The sequence below is a fragment of the Drosophila gunungcola genome, unplaced genomic scaffold, assembly GCF_025200985.1.
Source record: "Drosophila gunungcola strain Sukarami unplaced genomic scaffold, Dgunungcola_SK_2 000090F, whole genome shotgun sequence".
Taxonomy (NCBI): domain Eukaryota; kingdom Metazoa; phylum Arthropoda; class Insecta; order Diptera; family Drosophilidae; genus Drosophila; species Drosophila gunungcola.
Window position 1 is genome coordinate 179,588 of NW_026453252.1, and position 26,854 is coordinate 206,441.

Here is a 26,854-nt window from a genome sequence, read left to right on the forward strand (position 1 = left end):
TGCGGCGAACTTGTTTGATTTTCCATGACTATTTTTTCGCCCCATCTTTTTCCCTGGCTCAATTGCAATTCCCTCGTGAAGAGAGTGCTGTCTGTCTTTCGTCATCCGGTGTCTGGGAATCCTGGACATGTCCAGCCAGGCAGTCCTGTCACAAATGTCATCACATGCAGCTTAGGTTTTGGCCTGCACTTTAATTTGGCCTGCCTTTGTTCCCGGTTCTCTGCCATTTCTCCTCTTTTTTTTTCTTTTGGCCGAACAATGGACAGCAAAATGTGCAGATAAAATGGCCAAAAAATGTAAGAGGCGAAGGCTAAGATGTGTCCAAAAGGCAAAAACGTGCAAGGAGTTTTGATTGTAAAATGCCATCACAACGGAGATGTATTTTGCGACCATTGTCCTTTTTTTTTTGGAAGGGGGGAAGGCGCAGGTGCGGTGACTAGAGATTGGCAAATTAACTTGCGGACAACGGCAAAAGTCACTAGGCAATCACACTTTTCGTGAAACTATTTCCCAAGCGTGAGAGAAGATAAAATAGAACATTCAAATAGATGCAAATTGTGTATTTTGTTTAAAACTTTGTTTAATATATTATAATTGATCATTGCCAAATATAAAATTATTTTCATATATTATCATATGTTATCATATGTCAAAATTGTAAAAAAGTTCTTTGGTTTAGCTTATGAGTTCCCTTTGATTTTAATAGACTTTTTGCAATGGTCCGCCCAAGTGTCAAAAAAGCTGTAAATGTCAACTACAAAAATTGGAGAAGAAAAAAGCCGAGAAACCAATTTTTTTTCTTGACCTGCAGTTAAACGTTGAATGACGTTCTCAACACTCAATCAATTGCGACGGAGACGAGAAAAACACGAAAAAACTTTGCCGGACAACTACGAAAAGGGCGGAGATGGAAAAGTTTTCTGTCTGCTGACAGTTTTGCGGTTACCTGTTGGAGGGGAAAACGGGCCGGAAAGCGGGAAAATGTTTGGAAATCGGGTGGAAATTGTGGGGATATTGTGCCGCTATATTGGAAAAGTTTTTTTTTGTGTCTGCCCACTTAAATGTTACAAATCAAATGGCAACCAAATGAGCGAAGGAAGAGGAAAATGCGGGGGAAAATGGAGAATGCGGATATTCTTCTGCGAGCAAGTGGCCAACGGAAATAACAAACTAAATCCCAGAGGCGACACTAATTTTTCTAGACCTTTGACTTTTCCACAGTAAAAGTACTATCTATACTAATTTTTTTTATGCTGTTTAATTTTATTAAATTCTAGACAACATTTCTATATTATTTTATAATAAAGGTGCAATTCCTTGTTTTAAACAAAAACTTAGATTTATGTGTAATTGAATAAATGAATTATGAATAGTGAATTTTCCTATAAGAAAAACTTTATTTATTAACAAATGTTTAAGGTATTTATAATGCTGTTCGTTTCTTTATTCTTAAATAATAATTGTCTGAGCACTTACACATATATTATTTTTTAAAATTAGGGAATTGCTTATTTTTCAAACAAAAAAACTTTTGAAATTTTTTTCTTAAGATATACATAGATTTGGGTGTGAACTTTCTTTCGTTTCTTTTCCCCAAAACTTTTTTTTAAATTTTTTAATTTTCTTTCTGTGTAGTGCAAAGTCTGATTTTAGTCCTGGTCCTCTGACTTTGGCGCCAAACAATTTTGTGGCCACATTGATGTCGCCCACGAAATGCGAAAGTTTCACTTTCATCGCCCTTTTCTTGTCCACTTCTCGAAGCCCAGCCTCTGACCCTCTTATTTTCCAGCCCCTATCTAACCGCACTCCATCTCTCTTGCCAACAAACACTTAGCAGCTTTAAAACTTTGTAGTTCTATGCATACCAACATTACGCATACGACATGAAGTTCATAAGTTCGTGCAGAGACAGTTTTATTAGGAAAATGAGAGGAGATGAGGGGTAAAACGAAGAAAAGAGTGAGAAAAAAAGAATGATAAGGGGAACATAAAAACTGAGAAGAAAGTCTCAACTAGGTGATGACCAATCAAGCTGATTGAACTTTCGATTATGTTGAAGGGTTAAATAGGAGTGGCTCAAACTTTTTCGGGTGACACAAAAGTTTTACCACAACATTTTCGATTGTAAAATCGGTGGCAAATTTTTAATTGTGTTGGTCTTTTCCATTTGTGGGTAGTCATTCCAGTCACAAAGAAATGTTCAATTAGGAACACGTTGAAAAAATATAAATACATAATAAAGTGTTTTTTTGTTATATTGTTTTGTAAATTCGACTTACTTATAAAATTCATATTTGCATCACTTACATTAGCAGTATTTCCATTTTTAGGCAAAGTCAATTTTTTTAACTCTTTCAAATTTGGATCAATCAATATGTATTGAAATATAAAAAAAAATGTTGTATTACCGAACAAGTTAATTTCTATGTGTTAATAAATTTAAAAGATAGACTTTGTTAAAATAAAGTATGTTTTTTTAGTTGACAAATATAAGCCATTTTATTATTAAATAATCAATTAAAAAATTCGTTAAATTGTAGATCTAAGATATTTTATTGCACATCATAATGTAATAATGTGAATCTAAAACTTGACGAATTTCTTTCTCAGTGTAGACTCAGCATTATATGTCTCCTGCTGAGTGTTTTCACCTTTCCGAGTTCGTGGGCCTTGCGCTCAACTTGTCAACGCATATAAATTTTCCAACGCACTAGAAAATGGTGAAAATTGCGTAGGAGGGTGGTGGTTTGGTTAAAAGGGGTGGGGGTTGGGTGTTTCGGGGTTTGGAATATGGGTGGCGAGAGGTAGGCATTACACCTACACACGCGCACGTTGAGCAGCTGCAAAAACACAAGTCAAAAGTCGGCCAGGGGCGTTCTTTTCCTGGCAACTCCCCTCCCCCTGTTCACCCCCCTTGTAGAGCCACCCCCCTGACTGAACCCCCCTCCCCCCTCTCAGTCGGTAGCTCCTAGGCTCATCTGTCTTTTTGGTTCAACGTAACTCAGCACAGTGACTTAAGGTATGAAACAATACAGAACTATACCTGCAAAGTAAATGCTTAAACAAGAAAGAACAAAAACTTATAAAAATATTGTATAATTTTAGTTGATGTTTATTTATTTTATGACAAATTGCATAAAATTAAAATTAAAATTGGTATTCTTATAATTTACTAAGCTTAAAATTACCTGAAAAAAAAATATATTTTTAATTATTAGTCTCTAAAACAAAAAGTAAAGGCTTCAGGCCATCAGTTTATATTAAAAATGTATAGTTCTATAACCAAATATAAAATTCAATTGATTTATTATCTATCAATTGGTGAAGGTTATGTAAAGCAAAAAGGTCGTATGTGAAAAGTACTAAAATTTGAAATGAAAATGTAAATTAAAGTGATTATAAAACAATACTTTCTTTTGGGAAAGCCTGGAAGCCCTGAAAAATTAGTGAAATGAAGCTGCAATTTGTTGGACCCACTGTGCCGTGGGGCTCCGACTGTTTGTTTTCAATTTCAATTTTACAATAAGCGAGGCGAGGCGAGGTAAACCGGGGCCGAAACGAGCCGCCTTCCTGGTCTAGGCCAAATGGCCAGCTACGTGGATATATGTGCTCTGCTATATACAAGTCTGGCCCAACTCTCTGTATTTATATGTTACATATATATAATGAATAACGGCACAATTTCACACTTCCTTTCATTGGAAAATTACAGAGGCAAAGGCAGAGGCAGAGGCAACGATTTTCCGCCTTTTGTTTTTCGCTGAAAGCTTTTTAATAAGGCAGCCCTGTGTCTCCCCCCATTGCAGATATTATTGCCTAGATTTTTAGCTATATATATAGCAATTGGATTTGCGGATAAGTTGGCATGGCTTATTGACGACCTTTTGTTTGCCATCTTTAATTTTTGCCTCTTGTTTTCACACACAAGACACGTTATTATTATGGCTCTGCAATGACCCATCCATCGCCACTTTTATCCTGGTCAAAAGCATAAAAAAACAAACGTAGTTGAAGATAGCAGTAGCAGAAGTAAGAAACCAATGACCCATTTGTGTCATCAATAAAAACAAACAGAAAAAAGCGAGGGAAAAAGTTAAAGAGAGAAAGAAGTCCGCACATATGCGAAAACAAATAACTGTCTTTTTATTTACTTCGCTTTAATTTTTCTGGTCTGCTATTTACTTAAAGCTAAAGTACAAATTTAAGAATAAAACACACAGCGACATTAAAGCAAACAAAAAGAGTCAACATCAAAGAAAAGCAAAAGGAATACTGAATAAAGCTGGTTTGGTGTGGAATTCTTGTTATATAACTAATGAATTATATAAAATTTGCTTTTCGAAAGAATTCGAATTAAACGTTAAATTTTGTTGATTTTGCAAAAAATTTCATTTAAATTTAGATTTATTACTTATTGCATTTAAATTTGAAATGCTTGTAATGCTTAAAAAATGGTAATTTATTGATTGTTAAAAATAGAGACATAAATATACATTAGGCCGAAATTCCTTTTAACTCACACAAGAAAATTATTTTGGTTGATTCATTAATTTAAATATCCACCTGTTTGCCGCATTAATAAAAACATTTCGTTTAATGCATAAAAATCAATCAATTTAGGAAACGAACTGATTTTCCCCTGCTTTGATCAAACATTTCATTCAGCTCAATACAGGTGCATTTAGAATACAAAATGAATAAATCAGTGGACTTGAACATATTTATCCAATTACCATAAACAGCTAAAAAAAAAAAACGCCAAACCGAATAAATAAATAATGAATGGGAAAAAATCTCGTTTGTAAATGCAAAAACCTAAATACTTCGCGACCTTTGGCCAGGCGAATAAGAAGGCAAATAATTTCCGCTGCTTGAATGCGACACAGACTTGAACTCCAGATGCCCAGGACGTCACAGTCTCACAGCCCCATTGTCCCATAACCCCAGATTCCCAGATATCATACCCCCAAGTAGCCCCTATAACAACCCCGGGCAGACAGGACAGAACAGTTTCCGTTTTCCGTTTCCTGTGCAAATATAAGAGCTGGGAATAGCAAAATCCAGGGGCGGATGGCCAAAGGATTGAAAAGTGGAAAAATGTCCAGAATCGAAGACCCAAATACCTTGGATAATGGGTTGTGAGACAAATGTACTAAATGAAAACTAGTTGCCATAAGATTTGATGTAGGTTTATTAGAAATTTGATGTGTAATTGCTTAAAAAATGTGTATATCTTTTAGATTTTAATGTTATCTAAAAAACAACCATTATCTACTAAAAAAAATTGTTTTCTTTTGTGTATAACTGCCTTAAAAATATATATATATTTTGGGATTTCTATAGGTTTATTAAAAATTTACTGTGTCATTACTTTTAAAATGTAGAAATCTTTAGGAATTCAATTTTATCAACTAAAAAAAATGGATTTGTATGCTATATACGTTTCCTTCGCTTTCTTTAAGACTGTTTTAAATTTGTGGCATATTGTATATTATAATAATTGTAATCCATTAAAATTGAAACCTCCCCTTTTAGTGAAGCTCATATCCCCCATTTCAAGGGTATCAAAACATGTGGGCGAGTTCTCGCATTGGTGGCCTAAGTTGACATGATTTGAGCCGGGTTCAGTTACGGTTGCGAACCGGTCTGGTCTAGGCGGCTTATTGGTCAAAGCTTGTCGATGATGTCGATGGTGTTCATGTGGAATGTCCATGTTCTAGAGTTCCCTCTTCGTTTCCTTTTTTTTCTTTTTTTTTACTGTCTGTCTGCGTGGCGGGGGCGTTTTTTTATGTCAGTACAAAGGCTTTCGCAATGTCAGACAGAAGGCCTTCGACACTTTACCTCCCTCTGCTCAACACTTCGTTTTGCTTTGGGTAAACAATTTAAAAGCGGGAAAGCTGTTTTTGGAGTTGCAGCAATCTTCGAGAATTTAAAATAAAATAAAATAAAATAAAATAAAAGCGCATTTTGATATTTTTATCTAGGCAGTTATCAGGATCCTAACCTTGAGACTTGTAAATAAAGAAAGAAAATATAACATTTTAAGATTTGCTTGGATATAATATTAATTTTTTCTTAAATTATGTTGTTATACGTTCGTTTTATTACTTATTCATTAAAAAATCCCTGGTAAATCAAAGCAGTTTCTGAAGAGTAAGCCAAGCATCGGTTTGTTTAAGCTCAGTACTTTCGGGTCTTTCCCCATTTTCCCCAAGCGTTTTCCCTGCCCTTTTTCCCGTCTCGTTTTTCCCCTCTTTTATGGCCTCGTAAACAGCACATAACACTAAAGAGCCTGCTAAAGGGCGGGTTCTTGGGTTCTAGGCCAGAGAAGCAAAAACATACACAAAATATAGAAAAATAAGAAGTTGTCTTTCGGGAAACTGGCCGTAATGTGCGTGTGTGAATAAAATAGTTTTGAGTATCCATTTGCATATTTAAAAGGAGGAACTAAATGCTTTCCCCAGCCTCACAACTCCGTTGCTAATGGCTTTCCTTTTTACAATTTTGCCTGGCCACTTGTCGCACATGCCAAGTGTAGTATTTGTATTTAATTTTTCATGCGCTTTCATTAAATAATAGAGGAAAGCTGCTGCTGCAAACAGCTGTCGTCCTGCCCAATAAAAAAAGGAAGGACAAAATTCCCCCGCCATCAACAAGTTTTTGGTCCCTTTGGTGGCCAAGTTTATTTAGGAAAATTCTTTTATACGGAATCTAAAGAGGGAAAGCTTTCGGTTTCGATTGGGGAATTCCAAAGCCAATGCCACACACCACACCCTGATTTCCATATATATATATATAAATATATTTATCTTGAATTGAGTTTTTAATTAAAGCGCCATCTCTGCCAGATATATATATTTATATATATTTCCGTATCAGACAGCTTTGGAATATTTTTAACATTTTTTATTAGTATCCATTCAAAGAACGCCAGCTGAGTCCTTTCGCCTTTGGTTATAAATTTTCCTTTCATTCCTATTTATATTCCGTAATCCCCGGTGAAAGGTTTTGACCCTGGCATTGGTTTTGGTGTGGTTTTTTTTGTTCGGCAGGGGAAAGTGTGGAAATGCTGGAGAGGTGCCATCTAAATACTTTCACAACATATTTCTGCGGCAAAATAGTGACAGGTTGAACACTAAAAAAAAACAAGTATATCATACTAATCTTAGTTCTTTTTCGCTTTGATTTTAATGTTGAATAAGGATATGGATTTCATTTAATTAATAATATTTGAAATTTAATATTTTTCATATTTCCTTTGACTACTTTCAGAATTAACTTTAATATCTTTTAATGTATTTGAAATTAAACTTAAAGGACCAATTTTTAATTGAATATTTTGCACATTAATTCAAATACTTTGTTATTAAATCACGCAGAGTGTTGGGCATCAAACTAAATATTATGATTTTATTTTTAATTTAAATATGCAGATATTTTTTGTACTAGTCCATTTTTGTATTAGTATAATAAGAATTATCTGGTTTCAGTCATCTGACTTTTGAAATAATTAAGAGGTTTATGTTACATATTACATACATATTATAATCTGGTTTATTATTTTTCCAAAGACTTATTTAATGTTATTATTTTTCTTAGAGTGTAGCTGAGGAAAAACGGATTTTAAAAGTGATTTCTAATGCTTCACCTGTTTTGGCAGAAATGAGATTTACAGGAAATTAAAACGCGAGTAAGCGCAATTTCAGTTTTAGTGCTGACATTAATGGGGCAATGTTTTTGTGGCAAGAAGCTCGTTGAACTGCCCAAATATTTGGACAGGGTAAAAATAAAAGCAGAAAACTACGTTGTAAAGTTTCTGCGTTGCTTGCGTTGAAAACATGGCGGAAGGTCACAATTTCAGTGTTGATTGCAATTTTTGCGGTGGGGCCAAATGTAATTTGTTTTGATATTTCTATTCGATTACTGGCATTTGAACCTATTGAAAAATCTGGCTACAAAGAAAATTAAGCATTTTAGTTTGAATACTTGCTACACATATACAGATTAAAGACTTTTAATTATTCAAAAGAATTTAATTTAATTTCTGTAAAATGTAACGCAAAAAACAAGAAATCTCTTTCTTGCTTTCTGAAGTTGTTTGACCATAAATATTTTGTAAAGCACATTTGACTTAATGCTAAAATATTTAAATTATTTAAAAGAAATTGAATAGCTAGTTTACAACAACTTTAACACCCAGGTGCCAGCCATTGTTTGACCTTCTCTTCGAATAACGAATAAGGCTGAAGGGTCATCGCCATTGGGGCATGATTAAATGGAAATATCTGCTTACAGTGTCCCCGGATTTCAGAGGAGCGGTTCCAGGTTGTCGGCCATTGTCATTTATTGTGATTATATGGTGCACATGGTGTGCTTGTATAATGATGCCACCATGTGGCGTCTGTCAGCCCCTCTCTTTCCGCCGACCTCCTTCCATCTCTTTCTCCCTCGCACTGTTGCAAGTGGCAGGTGTCAATGGCCCCTTTGCAAGCCAGATTTTCCCATATTCCCCAGATATATTTAAGTTCAAAGGGATTTAGAGGGATTAAAGTATGCGATTTGTACCCTTGTGAAGAATAGAATCTTGGGCTTAACTGTGTTTTCAGTTTTTTTTCTAAAATATTTAGAAATTGTATGATATTTTTACACCCAAATTTTTTGAGAAAATTAAAATTTTTTAGCTGTGAATTTCATTAAATAAGAAACTTAAATAGGAAACTTAGCATCATGGAAGTAGACGATGTATAAAATTCCAACTTTTAACCGTTAATTCGCAGGGTTTGATACAAAAACCGATTTCTTAATAGTTTTTTTGGGTTTTTTGGAGATTTCTAAATGGTTTTTTTTTTTTAAACTTGGCCAAAACAAAAAGCATAGCCAAAAGAGTAACTGTTTTGTGCAGCTGGCAATTCTAAAAATTTTTTAAAGATCGTTTGTAACTATCACTTTTTGCAAAAATTGCAAAAATTTTAAAATTTTAAGCTGTGAATGCCATTCGATTACAAATTTTCTTTCGAGTTTCGACACAAAAAAAAAGTTTATATATAATTGTTTTGTATAAAAATTGTCCCAATTAATAAATTAAAAATGATTTTTATTATATATAGTAAACTAGGACATCAGATGTTCGGGGTCTAAGCTGGTGTTTCCAGTTTATTTTTATTTTATGATATTTCTTCATGGAGCCCCAAGGCCGCTTTATTAGCCCTCTCTTTCCGCCCCTGCCTACCGGTCTCTCTCTCTCTCTCTCTCTGTCTCTCTCTCTATCTATCCCTTTCTCTAACGCTGCTCCCTTCTGCACAGTTAGGGACATTAATTTAATCGGCATGTCATTTCATGTTCAAAGTTTTACACCTTTGCGACAGGAGGCAGGATAACCATAAAATGCCTCTTGGCTTTGTTCTCCTCTCGGGCTGGATTTTTCCCCCTTTTTCCTGCTATCGCTTTTCCTCGGCCATTTTCTCAGCTTAATTCCCTTGTTTTGGCCGTGTTAAATGAGCTGGGACATCAATGGAATGCAAGGAACTTTCCCAGGAAAAAATGAGTTTGGTTTCGCTCACTCACCTACTAATTCGAGATCCGTGATTCCAGAACTCAAAATGAGAAACGTATCTGTAATAAAAAATCGAACAATATCCACAATTGTAGCGTAAGTTATTTGTTTATGCATAAACGCGGCCAATCAAACATTAACCAGATCGCTGATGAAGTCTGTGAAAAATTGATTTCCGTTTAATTGCGCATAGCATTTGCCAATCATAATTGATGGTGGAAAACGGGTGTGGAAAACCATCAAAATATTTTGGTGGTAATGGTGGAGAATGTGGCAACGGGTGAAAAATCGAGTCTGGTAAATGAATAATGACCTGGCTTAAATAACAAATCGAGTGTGGGCAAACATGTGGATATAGATCAACTAAATGAACTTCGGAAATTGAGGTGCCAAGCATAAATTTTGGTCATAAATAAATAAACTTAAAATCCTTTTGAGCTATTTTCTTTTAAAATATTTATTAAAGCTTTTAAAGCATTTAAACCACACTCGCTTATATATTGATATAAATAGTTTTCTTAATTACCAAATTTAATCATAGTTGTTGATAAAGTCTGGCAAACATTTAACTTAACAAAGTGGATGCAAAAGTTATTCGAACTCAACCTTCTTCCAAATAAAACAAATTGCAATTAAGCAGCGAATTTAATATTATTTTTTTTATGATTTTCGGCATAAAAATTCGGATTTTCATTTTTGGTTTATCGCATTCTCAGTCTCTTTTTTGTTTTATTATCCAAAAGCACATGGCTGGCAATGTTGCTGTTGTTTCTGCCCGCCCATTGTTTGTTATTTATTTTTGTTGCTGTTGGCAGCTTGTTGTTTATGTTGTTTTCGCTTATGTTTTTATTGACAGTTATGACAGCCATTTGTGCTCGTTGTCATTGCAGTTTTCTTTGAAATTGGCCGGGCGAAAAGTGCGCAGAAAATCATTTCGACTTTCTTGGCTACAATGAAAACGAACCATATTCTTGTCAGCCCCCTTTTAATGACTGAAAACGATACGATATAGCTATTAGCTTATTGTTATTAAGAAAACGTTGATACTTTGTTTTTAAGTTAAACCCTTCCTTCTATTTTTAACGCAATTGTATACATTCTTTAGAAACTCTTGCATTATCTTCGAGCGGAAAATTTGCAGAAATATAAGTAGAAAATACACACAGCTCATCAGTAATTCTGGTTTCAAGCAGTCCATTTTCTCTCTAGTGCTTTTGTGCCATTAAAATGCGCCCACAAAAGTTCCAAATAATAATTTGAAATGCGCACAAGAGATGGTGTGTGTGGGCTCAAAAGACGGCAAACTGGAATCAAGCGAAACTAATCCACAATTAACTGATGTTCCTACTCTTGTGGGTTTTATATATGTCTGCATATATAGTATCTACATGTACGCCAAGAGTCTTGGTCGCGTTTTGTGGCTTTGGCAACGAATGTGCAGCTCATTAGAATAGAAATAGAGAGTAGAATGTTGCAACCGCAAAACTCCATCAACAGATGCAAATGAAATGCCAATTTGCTGCGTGTTCAGACAGTTATGGTCAAAATTTTAGCAAAATTCTGCGACTCAATTTATTCCATTTTAAAATAAAAAAAAAATATCTGAATTCAAATTTTTGCATTTAGTTTTTAAATAATATATCAATATATAATATTAAATATAAGTTCGATTCATGTGGAAAATATTAGATAATAGTTTTTATTTGATTTAATGCATTTTTTTAAAGATAAATAAATATTCAAGTCAATTCCGAAAATAGTCAAATGAGAAATTAAAAAAATTGTTCTTTTATTATATTTAAAATATCTATAAGCCGCAATGCATGAAAACCAAAGCGAAAAATATTTAAATTGATAAAAAAATGTGAATTTATTACGTTTTTATTTTATCAGTGTATACATAATGTAAATTTTAAATATATATAAAAATATCAAATACAAATAGTATGTACTTTTTCCAATATTATGAGTTTTAGTCTTTTTTAAATATTTTTATTTGTAAAATCTGATTTACTTTTTGTTTTATCTTTTATCGAAAAAAAACAGAAACAGAATTTTCAAAATTTTAAAATAGCCCCTACCTTTTTGTGGAAACAACTGTATGTGATTGCTGGGGTGCTAGTGCGTTTGGTGGCAGCCAAGTCTGGTAAGTAGTTGCTTCAATTAGGCGGCAAATTCATAAGTTACAATCTCGGGCCTGGCAAAAGCCACTAAAACAAAGCGAAACGAAACGAAACGCAATGGGAAAAGTTGCCTTGGCCAAATATGCGCAGAATGGCCTAAAAACGTGTGTGTTTCGGCCATGTCCGTCGAATGACTTGCACACGTCGTACTGCGAATTATCCCATATCCCCATATCCTGGCAGGACCCCCCCATGATTAGAATAAAATGTGGCAGCTGTGAGATATGAGTGCACGTACAAGTAGAGTCCGAGCGAGCAGGACAATAATGAAGGCCCGAGGATAAAGTGCAGGGGCGTGGCAGCTGCTACACACACGATTTTACACTGGCACCAAGATTAAAATAAATTAAAAGAGCTAGCCTTCTCAGAACTTGTTGTTTAAAAATCGAATTGCGATGGCTTCAGCTTAGACTTTACATCCAACAAAAAAAATTACTAAACTATTGTTACACGAATTTTAAGCTTTGGGTATGAAAAATGTCTCAATAGGATGATTATTAAATTAATACCACGAAAGTACCAAAATAAAACTTATGTGGCTTAAAAAAAGACCCTAGACTTCAGTTTTATACCCTTCTGCATATAAATGGAACTACAAAGTGTGGAGGGTATATTATTAAGTATTGAACTAATACTTATACTTTAATACTGAAGACTTTCAGTGTTTTTTGGGTCTATTGCCTTTAAAATTACTTTTAAAGAATTAAATTTATTTTTCTGTGTAGCTCATGGATACTAAAGTTTTTATGCCAGTCACCGTCACCCCGACGCTCTAATATTATTAAAATTGCTCGGTCTTTGTTTGCTCACTTGGAAGTTGGTCCCATTGATACCGGATTTATACCCTATCAGCAGCTCTTCTTTTTCGCCCCTTGGACTGGGTTATTTTCAGGAAGCTTTCAATATATTTAACAAAATATTACGCTTGACAAAAAAGTGACAAAATGCAATTGGCAACACAAATTTTGCCCAAGAGTGAAAAGGCCAAAGTGGGTCGCACATAAATGGTGAAGGCAAAATATTGCTTTTAAAGTTAAGTGAAATTTCTTTAAAAGCCATTACTTGTTTGCTGTGTTTGTATCTAAAAGCTTACTTTACAAGAAATATTTATTTACCTGACTTTATTTCAACCTTGCCTTAAAGTTTCGTTTAATAGTTTTCATATACAATTTTCTCCAACTTAAATTCAATTTTCGCTTAAGTACCTGCCAGATTTTATGGGCCCCACCTAATATCGCAAAAGGTAACAAAATATTTCTGCCTATGTCATCAGAAAAACGAGTAGAATCCAGAAAATCAGACCCTTCATCGGCTGTTTCATTATTTTTATGCTTTCACATTTCGAACAGAGAATGGAGTCTGTAGTGTGGACTAATCGAATCAGTCGAACGTCTCTATACTATATATATTTTAATAATGAAAGTGACTGCTCTAGCCCATTTCCCATATTTTCCTGATGAGCTGATGGAAATGGCTGAAAAGGCGAATGTGTTCTTGGACCCATGTATCACAGTGTTGGCAACAAAGTTTGTCAAAAATTGTATACCTTTTATGCGAAAAAATTAAACAAAATAGTCAGCACTTCCCTTTTAGCTTTGGAAACATTTATTATGATGTCTGAAAACAATGATTTTTTTCTAATTTTTTGGTATAATATATAAGCTACTTATTACAATCATTAAAAAACTATGCTGATTTTTGTATTATTTTGTATATATATATATTAAAATATATTTATGAAATATTAGTTTTTAATTATCAAGTATTACAAAAAATATCAATCAAGTAGCCATTTGAATGTAACATTTTTATGGTATGCCAATAAAAATTAAAAATTTTTAAATATGAGTTTTAAGCTTTCTAAAAACTAAAATATTAAAAACGATACTAATTTCAAGAAAATGACAGAAAAGAGGTGTTCAAAGTATCAGATATTTTGGAACTTGGATAAATTGTCACCACTGGTCGCGTTCGCATTCTCATTCGCATTTCATTTCGATTCGCCTTTTTCGCTCCAAGTGGCACTTGAGCCACTCAAAGTGGGTGCGATTGGGGATGTGTGTGTGGGTAAATGAGTTGGACCTGGGTCCCCAGGGTTATTTTATCCCCCCCACCCCCTTACACCGTCTTCCAACCAAATGATACATGGAAGTGTGAAAATCCGGGCCAAAGGCAAATGAGCAATCGATTGGGGGAAAAAGGGCTTCAATTGAATATGAATTGACTGTCGGATTAATATCGCTTAAGCACAGTCCCTGCCCTACTTTAATTTGTCGCAACAAACTAAGCGAAAATGGAATGTAAATTGCCCTGACAAAAGGACAATATCTCTATTCTAGTTTAGTTACTTGGCCCGTTTTTATGGCCCCCAATATGCGGACATAACCATAAAATACAAATACCCAAGCCCAAACCCAAACCCTGCCAATGGCAGAAACAAAGTAGAAAAGAGGGTTTTGATATGTGGAGAGCATACATATGTGCCGCTAATGCCCCGCAAACGATGACGCGGGATAAGAAAAGTCAACAGAAGTTTTCCGGGGGGTCGACTCGCCCGATGACCTTCAAGCGATAAACTTAAGTTTAATGGAAATCGAAAAATGTGCAAACAGCAAAGGCGACAATTCAAACGGTTTTCGTAGAAGCAAAGTTATATTAAAATATTTACTTAAAAGCTACAGATAAAATTCAGATATAGATAGTTATTTTATAGTCACTAAAAGAAAAGTGAACAATGATTTGGAAACAATTTTTTTTTAAATATGTATCAAAATATTTAAGGATTTATTATATTACTAGTAAGCATTCATAAAGATTATTTGCCATTTGTTCAGGGACTTTTTAACTTTTTTGAGACCCATATACCCATCGACTATCTGGGCGGGCATAAAGACAAAAGGAGACAAGTCTTAAAAATAGAAAATACATTGCGGGTGCAAGGGAAAAGTCGGAAAAGCGATAGGAAGCGGGATGGGAAATGAAAGGAGGGCACTTTTTGTTTTGGCGCGATAAAAGTGGAGGAAAACGGGAGGCTATTTCTGACCACAAATAATTACAAAAAAATTGCAGTAGTCTTCGTTATGGGATTTTCCCCGCTCCCCCCCTCAAATCTGCTGGCTTTTTCTCTGATCCCCATACAAATGATAAGCCCTGGAAATGAACAAGAATAAAATCAAATAAAATAAAAGCAACCCAAAAACCCGAATGGAAAATTGCCAAAAGTACTATATAAATAAAGCCAGCCAAAAAATATGGCCAGACAGGGAGGCGATTTTGGTAACCAATTAAGTGATAAAGTTATTCCCAGTTGCGAAACAATTGCAATCTGCTAGAGTCGATAAACAAAATTTTGGGGTCGGAAAATTCACTAGCATCTTTAATTCACATAATGTAGAAAAAGGAACTCAGAGAAATACACTCAATAAAATTATTGAGTTGAATGAACTAGAAAATTGTGTTGACTTTAATGTTTTTTTTCTCTGGCTCTAGCGACGAGTCCTTGACTTTGGCCAGCTTCAATTGATTAGCCACTTTGATGGTTTGATTGATGGCCAACTTGCGCAGGACACGTGCCGCCAACACAAATACCAATTACTTAAATAGTTTACTCCATCCCGATCTTTTTCCTTTATTTTTTTTTCACCTCGTGTTTGGCTTTGTTTTGTTCTTTTTTTTGGCTTTCACTAACATTGTTTTTAAAAGGCAGTAGTAAAACAAAAATGTTCCATTATGTTTTTTGATCATACATTTTTAGAAAAAATAAAATAAATTAATAAAATGCATCTTAATCAAAAAGGAACTATTTTAATTCTTATATTTTCCACAATACTTTAAATATATTAATAATTGTGTTTGATATTATGATTTAATATTTAATTTAATCATTATATTTAGATACAGTTTTGAATTCAATTGTCAGATGCTTATATTTCCTATTTAATTTTGTAACCAAATGGTTCTAAATTTTGTAAAATTCTTTTACCATATTTATATTGTTTGCACGAAATTTAAAATTGTTTTTGGTCTTAGATAAAATTGTTCTCCTCGTTTCTACTTTATAATTTATGATTGAGATCAGCAGCAGGCAGCTAAAAAATCATTTTGCAATTGATTCACAAAGGTCTTTTGTTCTCTGTCTGGCCCCATTAATTTGGCGCGGGTTGAAGCGAGAGCGCTCGAAAGTAAGGTACTCGACGAAAATGGAAAGCTTACGGCTACTTAAAGCAACTTAAAAAGTGAAGGACACCCTGAAGGAGGGTCCTTTAACCAGGCTGTGAAGCTCAGTCACAAAGATAAACAGGCAACAAATTAAAATGAATTAAAATTGTGTAAAGTTGTGAGCGAGAGTCTCTTGAGCGTTGAGGGCGGGTTAAGCGTTGGCTGTGTTAAGGGGTTAGGGTCAGGTGGTATATATATATATATATATATATATATATATATATATATATATATATATATATATATACATATATAGAGTATATAGCATCCGTTGGCTAACTAAGATTAATGAGCTGGCCACGGACGTCGACAACTTCGAGGCTAATGCCAATAAGTGTGGGCCCCCCTGTTTTCCCTTTATTTTATTTTAATCCGATGATTTATAAACGCTTCGTGTTTTCTTTTTTTTCCTCAAAAGTCAATCATGAGTAAATGCGGCTCCTTGTCCCCCCTTTCTCCCACCATTTTGCTCAACTAACCGCTGTCAACGGCAGTTAAACAATTGAAGCCATATTTAGTTAACATTTTGACTAATGTCCCGGGCCAAAGCCAAAACTTCACTCAACTAAACTCGTCGACTGACTGATGGACTATTTGATCGATGGGTCGCAGGGAAAACGCAAACATGGGGCAACAGCTTGGAGAAAACCCATACAATACGATTGGAGACTGACTTTGCTAAACTCGAAGTTTTGCACGAGTAATTAACTTCAACAGAGTGATATTTAATAAAATTGAATGGCCAAAAAACAAACAAGTATGTGTAAAGTGACATTAACAAGTGTTAAAATACGGTTTTTCTCTTAAATAATTAAGTAGTGTTTATAACTTTTAATGGCTTAAATAACTTATTTACAATGCTTAACAATAATAAAATAAGTCTCTTTATATTTTCTTATTATTTTTATAAATTAATTATTAAATTTTATAAAATAAAATTTATGATAACAATGTTGTTCATTTTAATATTTTAAAATTTAAATCAGTAGTTAAAGTCATGAATGCACCGTTAGGAAATCCTCTGCAATAAAATTAATAATTTACAAATCCTAACAAGGACTTATCTTATTTTAAATCAAATTTAGTCTTACAAATAAAATATATAATAAAATTGTTGTCGTTTTAAAATCCCCTGCAAATTCAAACTCTTGCAATAAAATCATAATGAAAAATTTAAGGACTTCAATTCGCCATTTTCATTTTCAGTGATTTATGACAGTCATTAAGCTGATTATTCAGGTGAGTCGGTGACATTAAGCACTAAAAAACATTGATGATCGGCATTATCCTTAATGCAGTGCCACAAAAAACTGTGCATAATAATTTAATATGCTGGTGTCATATTCATGGTTTGTTTTTTATGGCAAAGTTGCGAGACTTCTGAAACTTTTCACGGCTCTGTCTGTCCCTTTCTGGTCTCAAATGTCTCTGTCCCTTTTTAGCGTTATCGCCGAGGGCAAGCTATGAATTTTATTGAGTGAACTGTGAGGAGAAATGTCCAAAGGACAGATAGAGATGGTCAATTGTGCAATCACTTTGTCTTCTGACACTTCCAATGATGGCCACCGAATGCAACCCTATGCCCGTCTCTTTTGTCTGTCTTATTTCCGTCTCCTTCTGGCACAATCTCCCTATCTCTTTCCGGACTAGAGTTTCCATTTAAATTGTTTCGTTTGTTAAGAGAGCACGCACAGCTTTTAATGCGAAAATTCGCTGGAATTTCGCACACAACGCAAGCGGATCAAATACTAGAGGATGCAAAAATGTTCGGATGAAAATGGGAGCAAAAACGGGAAGAACGGGTAGCTAAGTATGCAACATTTGTATGCAATCCTATTGCCCCACAAAAAATGCATATAAATGCAGAGCAGAAATATCCATTTGTGAATTGAAGAGGCAAACTGAGGCAAATTGAGTGAGGATTTGAGAGGCAAAATGTTCTACAAAAATTGCCAGAAGAGCAAGTGTTGTAAGACCTAAACCAGTAGTTGGTTCTGCACGTAATCCTATTATTGATATACTTTTAATAAACACAACAACATTTCATTAATATTTTCAACCTAATAGGATCCAATTCATATTCAAATGTATACAACTTTGGAAGAAGTTTTAATTTCCTTATTTTTCATATTCGTTTATTGATTTCGTCTATACATTGTACATCTTGTACATTTATGTTTTCTTAATTTGCCTCAATTTGAACAGCCTTTATTTATATTGATATTGATTCACCTGAAGTAGAAAAATGAGAAAAAATAAAAAAAATTGCCTTGTGCACGTTCATTGAAGGCGAAAAGCTTTTAACATTTCACGAGCACCCTTTGCTAAAAGAATTGCCCCCCCCCTTTAAAGGGGAGGCCGCCACCCATCCGCATGCCCCTGCTCTGGGAAAAACCTGAGAGGGATCTGCAGGATGCCACTTCGACGCAGTTGTCAGTCGAGAAGTGAATTTAAGTGACAGCTGTCTGCGGTTACGCTGGGGGCGGGAAACAGGTGCCACGCCCCCAGGACACCACTCCCTGTGTTAACCATACTCTTTTGTCACAGGAGAAAATATGTCACTACATAATGTTATATTAACATTCTAATTTTTTTGTTTCATTAATAACATATTATATAAGTAGCTTTTTTGCTTACATTTTAAGTCTAACATGTTTCATAAATTTCCTTTAAAAATTTCTATAGTAAAATTGTGTTTCTCCTGTAATTATGTTTGTTTTTAAAGTCCAGCTTAAAACTTATGAAATTATACTAACACAAACCAATTTTTAATCAGCAATATGTTTTTAATATATTGTTTAAAAAATAACAGAAATCTTGTTAGGGTATTTGAACCATTTATTTGAATTTAATTTTTTGCTTTTGTCCCAGTGTCTTGCGATAGTCATTCATTCTTTGGCATCTTTGCCGTTGACGCTGCGCGCGTGTGCAAGTCAAATTATGTGGAAATGAATTATGACCCCCGTCTCCCTGTTCCCCCTTACTGGTAAACGGGGTTCCTCCCCCCGAGGCGGTGCCAAAAGCCACCGAAAATGCCTGAAAAAGCGTTTACGGCGGAAAAAAGCCAAGCAATGTAAAGCGAAGCCATCACAGCAGGCGATGAACGGAGCTTGCACTTGGGCTCATTAGCCACCGACACGAAACCGTGGTTCAAAAGCCATTTGCTATAAACATAAAAATATTATAGTTAACATAACTACAGGATCATGTCAGCTACTTGAATATATTTAAAGCAAGAAATTTCTATTTAAATGTGGTCTTATTTGGCTACATTTTTGGTTCAGATATTACAACAATTAAATTAGGCAAATAAAATATAATTTGAAATGAAAGCAAACAATATTAAAACCTCAAAATGGATGACAGTACATTTGCATGTGTAAGATGCGATCGTCACTACTTTTTTACCTCGTTAAGAGGTGTTTTTGTTTTATATTAAGCAGAGCAAAAAAACTACTTGTCATGGTTCAAACAAAAATATTTTAATTGAAATATACAAATAATTATCAGTTAAAAAACTTTCAAGGTATCAGGAGCTAATGTAAAGCCTAATGATAAATCTACATATACAGAATCACAAATTTATTTAGCCATTTTACAATAAATTGCGCATCAGTGTGCCACCTTTTGTTGGTTGTTTCAACGAAAACAGATTGCGATGAGACGAACTCCAGACTATTATTAATACTTTGGCCAACTCCGTTCCCGCAATTTGTAAGCGGCTTTTTCTGTTTGTTTCGTTTCGGTTCGCTTTCATTTTGCACAGTTACACGTTGCGCATACGCCGCGTTTCCCGCATGATTTATACCACCAATTATCAGCCGTTATGCTACAAAATGCGAAATCTAATTAAGCAGAAAAACACAAAATAGCACAACAAACAATGCGGAAAAAAAGGAGATCGACAGAAGCAAAACATTTATCTTTCATAAAATGCAGATGTGGAACATCGACATCAGACTCAGCAAACAAGTTTCGGTTCAGTCATGCAAAAACTTGAAATTTTCAACTCGTCGTGGGGAGGAAAACCAAAGGGCCACTATCAGTGCATAAAAATATATTCGGAGAGGGAATGGAGGGAGTTGAGTTCCAAATATGCACGTAAAGTGTGTAAAGAACAGCATCAACAGCAGCAAAGTTTTCCATATCAAAGTTTGTAGTCGGGGGGTTCTGGGGTTCGTTTTTCAATGTGCTTTCCCCTTTTTTTTGGCGTGTCCTTCCGTTTGGCTAAAATAACACTGAATAAGTTAGTTTGGCAAGATTTGGGTGCGATTTGGCAAAATAAAAGAATGTACAGAAAATAAAGCGAGTGAAAGTGTCCGCATAACCCGTCAAAAAAGTGAATATTTAAGCTTAAGTTTTGTTATTTGAAAAATAGAAAAGAAAAGATTTAAAATATCAAGAAAATTAAATAAGATTTTAATGAAGTTCATTTAATACAAATATTTAATTAACCAAGGGATAAAAACAAAAAGAGAAACTAGACAATCCTTTTCTTGAACTTATTTAAACAATTTATATAAAACCTATTTCGTTTCTTAATTTCTCTAAATACTCTTATAAAACTCTCTTATATTTTCTTTAAGGAAATAAAGTTATTTATTTCTGGTGATGTAACTATGTAAATAAAATAAATAAAAATATTAAATTACAAAAATCTATGACAATTTTTGTTGTAATTTACAATAAAGAATTTCAACCCAAAGAATTTCAATTCAAAGCAAGCAAAAATTGTACAGCTTTCAACGCAGAATGTCAATAAAACAATTTACACCTGAGGGAGGTCATATATGGGGCGTAGCACAAGTTTTATTTGTCCTTTGTCTTACTCTGCTCCGTTGGCTGTCAGGTTAAAAGCAAACCGCAGGTTGAAAAAATAAAAACAGATGGGAAAGAAAAACTCGGTTGTCAAGCTAATTTGTAACAACAAAATAGGGAGTGGGGGTTTTGTGGGTTAAGCGGCCCCCTAAAACCACCCGCTTAACCCTTGTTGCACTCCTTCACACTCGAGGGAGTGCAAGGGTCTCACGCTCGAAGGCGATTTGTGAGTGGCGTTTCAGACTGTTCTGTTGTGGTTTTTATAACCGGCAACAAGGTGTTACACATGTCACTGCTTCTATGGCGTCTACAATCGAGGTCAAATTGATAGAGTCATTTTAAAATGGTTAAATTAGCAATAATGCATTATGTCTTAACAAAAGTCTCCTCTTAACAATACAGTTACAAACAAACTTTGGGCAAGTAAAAGTAAAATAATATTGTTAGATATATGAATACCAGTAGGTTTTTTTTTATATGTATATTAGTTTTTAGTTTTAATTGACACTTTTTGGTTTAAAATATTTATTTTAATTTAACTAAATAAATACCCAATTTTATAAACATATTTTATATTGTTTGGCATTGTTTGTAACAATATAATGTTTTTTTTTAACCTCGTCTGTCCTCGAGACGACTGTATGCTGTCTATATTTAATGGCAGCTTGCTTCTGTGTCATTCGAGTAACTTTGTCCTCGCCACCGCTGTCGCCCCCTTTCCGCTTTCCTCCGACTTTCCCCCGACTTTCCCCCGACTTTTCCGAAACTTGTTTCATTTTCCACATACTTGGACCCATGTGAGTGTGTCGTATCTCGTTTCACGGCGCACGGAGCATGAAAAGCCCCTTGCCGCCGTCATCATCATCAATCCTGACCGCTTCCCTTCATCTACCGCCGAAAAAAGTGGCCAAAAAACATATTTAGTTTTCGGTTTTCCCCCATTTTTTTCGCCCAGTGTGCGTCGTCGGGCGAATTAAAGTGTCTTGCAAATATTTGTTCCGAAAAATTGCGCACTTTATCGAAGAACTGGGGAATGAAACGATCAGGTGCCATCGCCCATCGGCACGTAGCTCAATCAATGCGAAGCCCAAAAAACCCCCTTTACACAAAAAATGCACACTTCTCTGGCGTTTATTGGACTACAAAATGAAGTTGGCAAAGTTTCGCCCCAAAAAAAAAGAATGTGCAGAAAATAAAGCTAGTAAAAGTGTCCGCATGACCAGTAAAAAATGTAAATTTTTTATTAAGAGCTAAGTTTTAGTTTTGTAATTTAAAGAAGTTCTTTATTGAAATCCCCATCGGCAAGCTAAGAATAAATACAAAATTAAAGATAAATTTTAAAATTCCAAGAGAATTAAATAACACTTGCAATAAAGGTCCATTTTAAATAGAATAAATATATAAATATATTTGAATGCAAATATTTAGTTATCGAAATGCTGGGGAATGGGAAACTATAGAATTTCATTTCATATTTTGCCCAAATATTCCTGTAAAACTCTCTGAGATTTCCTTTAACATAACATATTTAACGCAAGAGTGGCATTTGTTCAAAAAACACTTAAGCTGTATTAATAATTAAATCAGTCAAAGGATGTGGATTGTTGTGTGCCATCATTGAATGTTGCCAAAAATGTAAGATTTAAAGTGTGCTGTGGTCGTAATCAAATTGGGATCAGCAAACTTAATTTAGTCTTTAATTCAGTTGGGCCAGTCTGACTTCTGACTTCTTGGCATATTTGTTGTGTCTCCCAGGAGGGGAAATGGATGGGGAAAATGTGGCAGCTTCGGTAGTCGAAGATTGCAGGAAAATGGCAGCAAATACAAATATTTGCAGAGTCGAGAGGGCCAAGATGTTCGACCTGGATCGCCGGGACTTCCACTCCTGACCTGGCGCCATAAAACCATAATCCACATAAAGCTTTTAACCCACACTCACACGTGTGTTCGTTACGTAACAATGACAGTACGCTTAAGCTGCGAAAGGTGGAATAAACTTTATATAAGGCCAAAGAGACACACATATGCTAGCTTTATTAAAAAAACCCACACACGCATGACCACAAAATGAAACGAAAGTTTTAACAAATAATAAAGATTAGTGTCCGAGTCATAGAATAAACTTTTCGCCACAATAAAATGCAAAAAATGTTTTCAAGCATTCGTTGACTGCTGGCAAACAAAGTTTTTAATTATAATTAAATTGTAATTTAAAGCTTTAACAGCAATGGGGAATTTTATAAATAATTTCTCAAAACACAACATGAATTAGATTTAAGTACAAACAGTGCAAGTTTTTAATTGCACATATAACTATGTATTTCCAACTTGTACGATAATTGTGCTTCATAATTGCAACTAAATAAATAATTAGCTTTCAAATGTGAAACCAACACAAATTTCAATAAAATGTTTAAGAATATTTAGACCCAAAAAGTCGGATATGAATAAAAAAATCTGTAAAGATTTTTGACACTACATTTTTGTTTTAAGTGTTATAAAAACAAAAATAATAATAAACCCTTTAGGTACATATACTTGTATTTAAATTTGTTTTGCTTAATCGTAATTACTTTAAATCCATTTAAATTGATTTCGTTTCCTTACAAAGCTTGATTTTTTTGGCATTTCCTTTTTTGTTTGCCAAGAAAAATTAGGAAAAAGGCAACGTGGAAATTGCCAAAAAAAACATTAGGGAAAAGGCAGAGTTGAAATTGAATTATTTCTTTATTATTTGTGGGCAATTCGAGCGGAGTTTGGCGGCTTCTTTTGTAACTACTTTTCTCGATTGTGGTGGGCCTGAAATAAGCGGGGAACGGGAAATGGGAAATGAACTGGGAAAGGACGTTCAATGAGTGGGAGGGATTAACTTTTGCCTGCCGCAAAACCGGCAAAACCTCAATTATCAACTTACAGCAGACAAAAAAGCGCTTAATTAAGTGAAGCGTCGAACGTGCCCCGCCATTTTCCGTTTTCCCTTTCAATCGGGGGCAAGCACCCAGGCCCAGGCCCACCCATTTTTCCGACCCCCACCTCATCGCATTTTCCGACTGTAATCTTAGACGTGTGTCGTTGTCAGAAGTTTCTGTTTCTCCTTTTCCGCTGACTCAGCGAGATAAAATGGCAACGTAATCTATGCACTATCCAAGGGCGGAGGGGAGGGGTGTGAAAAACTAGAGAGCGGGGAGGGAAGGGATTTGGGAAAATGGTAAAATGGGGGTTTTTCAGCGAGAACTGAGAACTGTCATTTGCCATTGAGTTTAGTTGTTATTACTGTTATTATAGTTTACACACACGCATTTTCCAAATGATACATTGTTTATATTCATGGCATAAGTACAGGGTATCAGCGACCATTTGGGGCACTCTTCTTTTCTGTTTGAAGTCCACAAAAAAAAATGGAAATTCATTTGGAACTCATATATTATATATAAAGTATTTTTTAAGGTTTAAATATTAAATTTAAAAATTGTATTATTTACATTTATCTTTTAGTCATGTGTTTTTCTTTCTTTTCTTTTTAAAAAAGTTTTAAAATCTTGTTTACAAAAACTCTTTAATTCTCAAAAAGGTTGTTTATATTTATAAGCTGTAAATGTTTAGAAATTCCGTTTATGTCAAATTTGACCATAATGCTGGAAAACACATAACAAAACGAAATTTTTCAGCCCTTTTTAGAGTATCCCTCGGGTCGATCATTTATGCTGACCGCCTTCTATTTTCCATTTTCCATTTTCCATTCATTTGTTGTCTGCGCTGTCGCGGCTTCTTCGCCGCTTTTTATCGGAATTATGAATTTGAACAAGCGGAGATAGGAGGAGGGTCGTGTCCGTGCTCCATTGTTATCTGAACTTGTACAATTTGTTTGGCCCCACCCATCGCACTTGGCACATCTACGCTTGGCAGTGATCTGCCTTAAGTGCCTTCAAGTGGATTAAAAACATGGCAAATACACACGGTCGTGTTTTCCCATCTCTGTGTGTGTGTGTGTGTGTGTTTGGACTAAATGGAAATGTTTTTCACTTGTTTACCGTTAGGGGAAAGTGCGTACCTCCCACTAACCGTGTGTATTCCCAGTTGGCTTAAAAAAAATAGAAGAGAAGAAACAGCATTCAAATGCTGCAAAGTACTCGACTCTGTTACATCATGCATACGCCCCGTATGCCAGTGGGTGACCCAAAACGAAGTGAAGTCCAACTTCTGGCTAATGTGTGTGGCCTGCATTTCCCGTTGAGGACCTAGTCATCCGAGAGTGGCTCATTAAAAGGCATTTCGAATCGATTTTGTACTGCACCGTAAAAAAGACTATAAGCTTAGTTCTAATACAACAGTATTCAAGTATAAGTAGCAATTCAATACTAAATATTATAGCTCCTACACTTTTTAGATTCATTTCTGTACCAAAGAGTCTAAATCTGCAGTTTACTGCCTTATTTTTAAACCACGTAAGAATTTTATATTGATACTTTCGTGGTACTAATTGAATACTCATCGCATTGAATAATTTTTCATACGCATTAGTTTAAAATTCATGTAACAATAGTTTAGTTTCTATCACAATTTTTTTTTGGGTGTGCAGGTAATCCTTGGGTGTTAATTTCCTAGAACTGTGTAAATGGCTTTTAAGAGTAAAAAACATTTAATGGAATTTAAACTGCAGTTTACCATCATTAAACAGGTGTGAATGGAATATTTTTGCCAGCAGTGTTTAAGCATATGCATGTGATTGTGAAATCTACTTTATAAATTATAATAAAATTAAAAAAGCAGCAATTAGTAAAATTAATACAATAAGATGCAATGTAAAGTAAAATTAATACAACAAGATGCAAGGTGTTGAAATCTAGGTATTTTCCTTAAATCTCCGATTCTATGCTACATTTTAATGTAATTCCCCATAACCATGCTAAGCTGAAACTCAGTTAAAATCTTTTTCATTCCGCATCCCTATAACCCTTTTTTGCGGAAGGGGAAAAGCTAATTAAAGCGAATCTCTTGCTCCAAGAAAGAAAATCAAAAACAAAGACCTAATGATGAAAATGAAGAACTTTTCGCCCAGCTTCAAATCCAAAGAAAATTATTTTTGGCAATGTTTGCCAAAGGGCAACGACTCAAACTTAGTGGGACAAACAATACGATAAGAGTTGGGATTATTATATTCGGGGTATATATGTGACATATTCAAGGAATTTTGAAACATATATTTGCAGAGTTATTTATAACCTCTAGAGCAAACGTTTTTATTTAGTAAACATCATTTTTAGTGTGATCAATAACATTAATGTAGGTTTAAAAAACAAAACTATTTGTCCTTAAATCTCCTATTCTTTGTTGAATATTTAAACAACAATATTAGAAAAAAGGTTTACTTTATACATTTTAGTATACTTTAAATATTATAATAGAGCTTTATTTAGACAGGTATATTTTAGCCTTTTCGTTGCCACTGTTGAAAGGGATTCGATTGACCTTAGGCGTTTTCCGCATTAGTTGGCAAAGTTTCCCTTAACTCGGGCTATGCAATTATTATTGAAATGCTTTCTATTTAACGGCTTTCCCCCTGGCTTTTTGTTTTGTTTTCTCCCAACAACTGTCTACCCGGTTTTCCCGGCTTCATTTTCATTTTCATTTATATTTGCCGTGCTCTACTTACAGGCAAATTGGCTCAACGGCGGCGTTAACCGAGTGTGATTACATTTTGCTTTTAAGCGTTTTTCCTGTCAAAACTAGGAGGGCCAAAAACCGCACTTAGTCATGGAATCCAATCAGTTTTTCTTGTTGACAAATGGCTTATGGCACGTGCCTATGCCACGCCCACTACCGCCCCCAAAGTGCCAATGCCACTGACAAAGAACACTTGCCACTTTTCACAAAAGTTTCAAATACAATTTTTCCAAAAGCAAGGACACACAGCGCAAAACTTTCCGCGGGGCATAAATGGCAGTGAAAAATGAAAAATGAAAAAAAAAACAGCCAACGAAAGCCGCTGGAAAAAAATTATGAAATATCTGAATTTGTACACAAATTAAGTTGATAAAGTTGGCTTAACCTAAGTTCAAGTTCCCCGCGGCGGAAAGGCTCT

General features: G+C 34.7%; 1 protein-coding gene across 4 annotated transcripts in view; it reads right to left on the reverse strand.

Moving 5' to 3' along the window:
- LOC128265040 (allatostatin-A receptor) overlaps nucleotides 1-26,854 on the reverse strand; it is a 94,679-nt gene that overhangs the window by 37,950 nt on the left and 29,875 nt on the right. For 2 of the 4 annotated variants that reach the window (XM_053000814.1, XM_053000815.1), the window contains exon 2: nucleotides 9,565-9,612. The exons of the other annotated variants lie outside the window; for them this stretch is intronic. The gene's annotated coding sequence lies outside the window, so the exon portion shown is untranslated. The remainder of the gene's footprint in view (nucleotides 1-9,564; nucleotides 9,613-26,854) is intronic. 4 annotated transcript variants of the gene reach the window in all.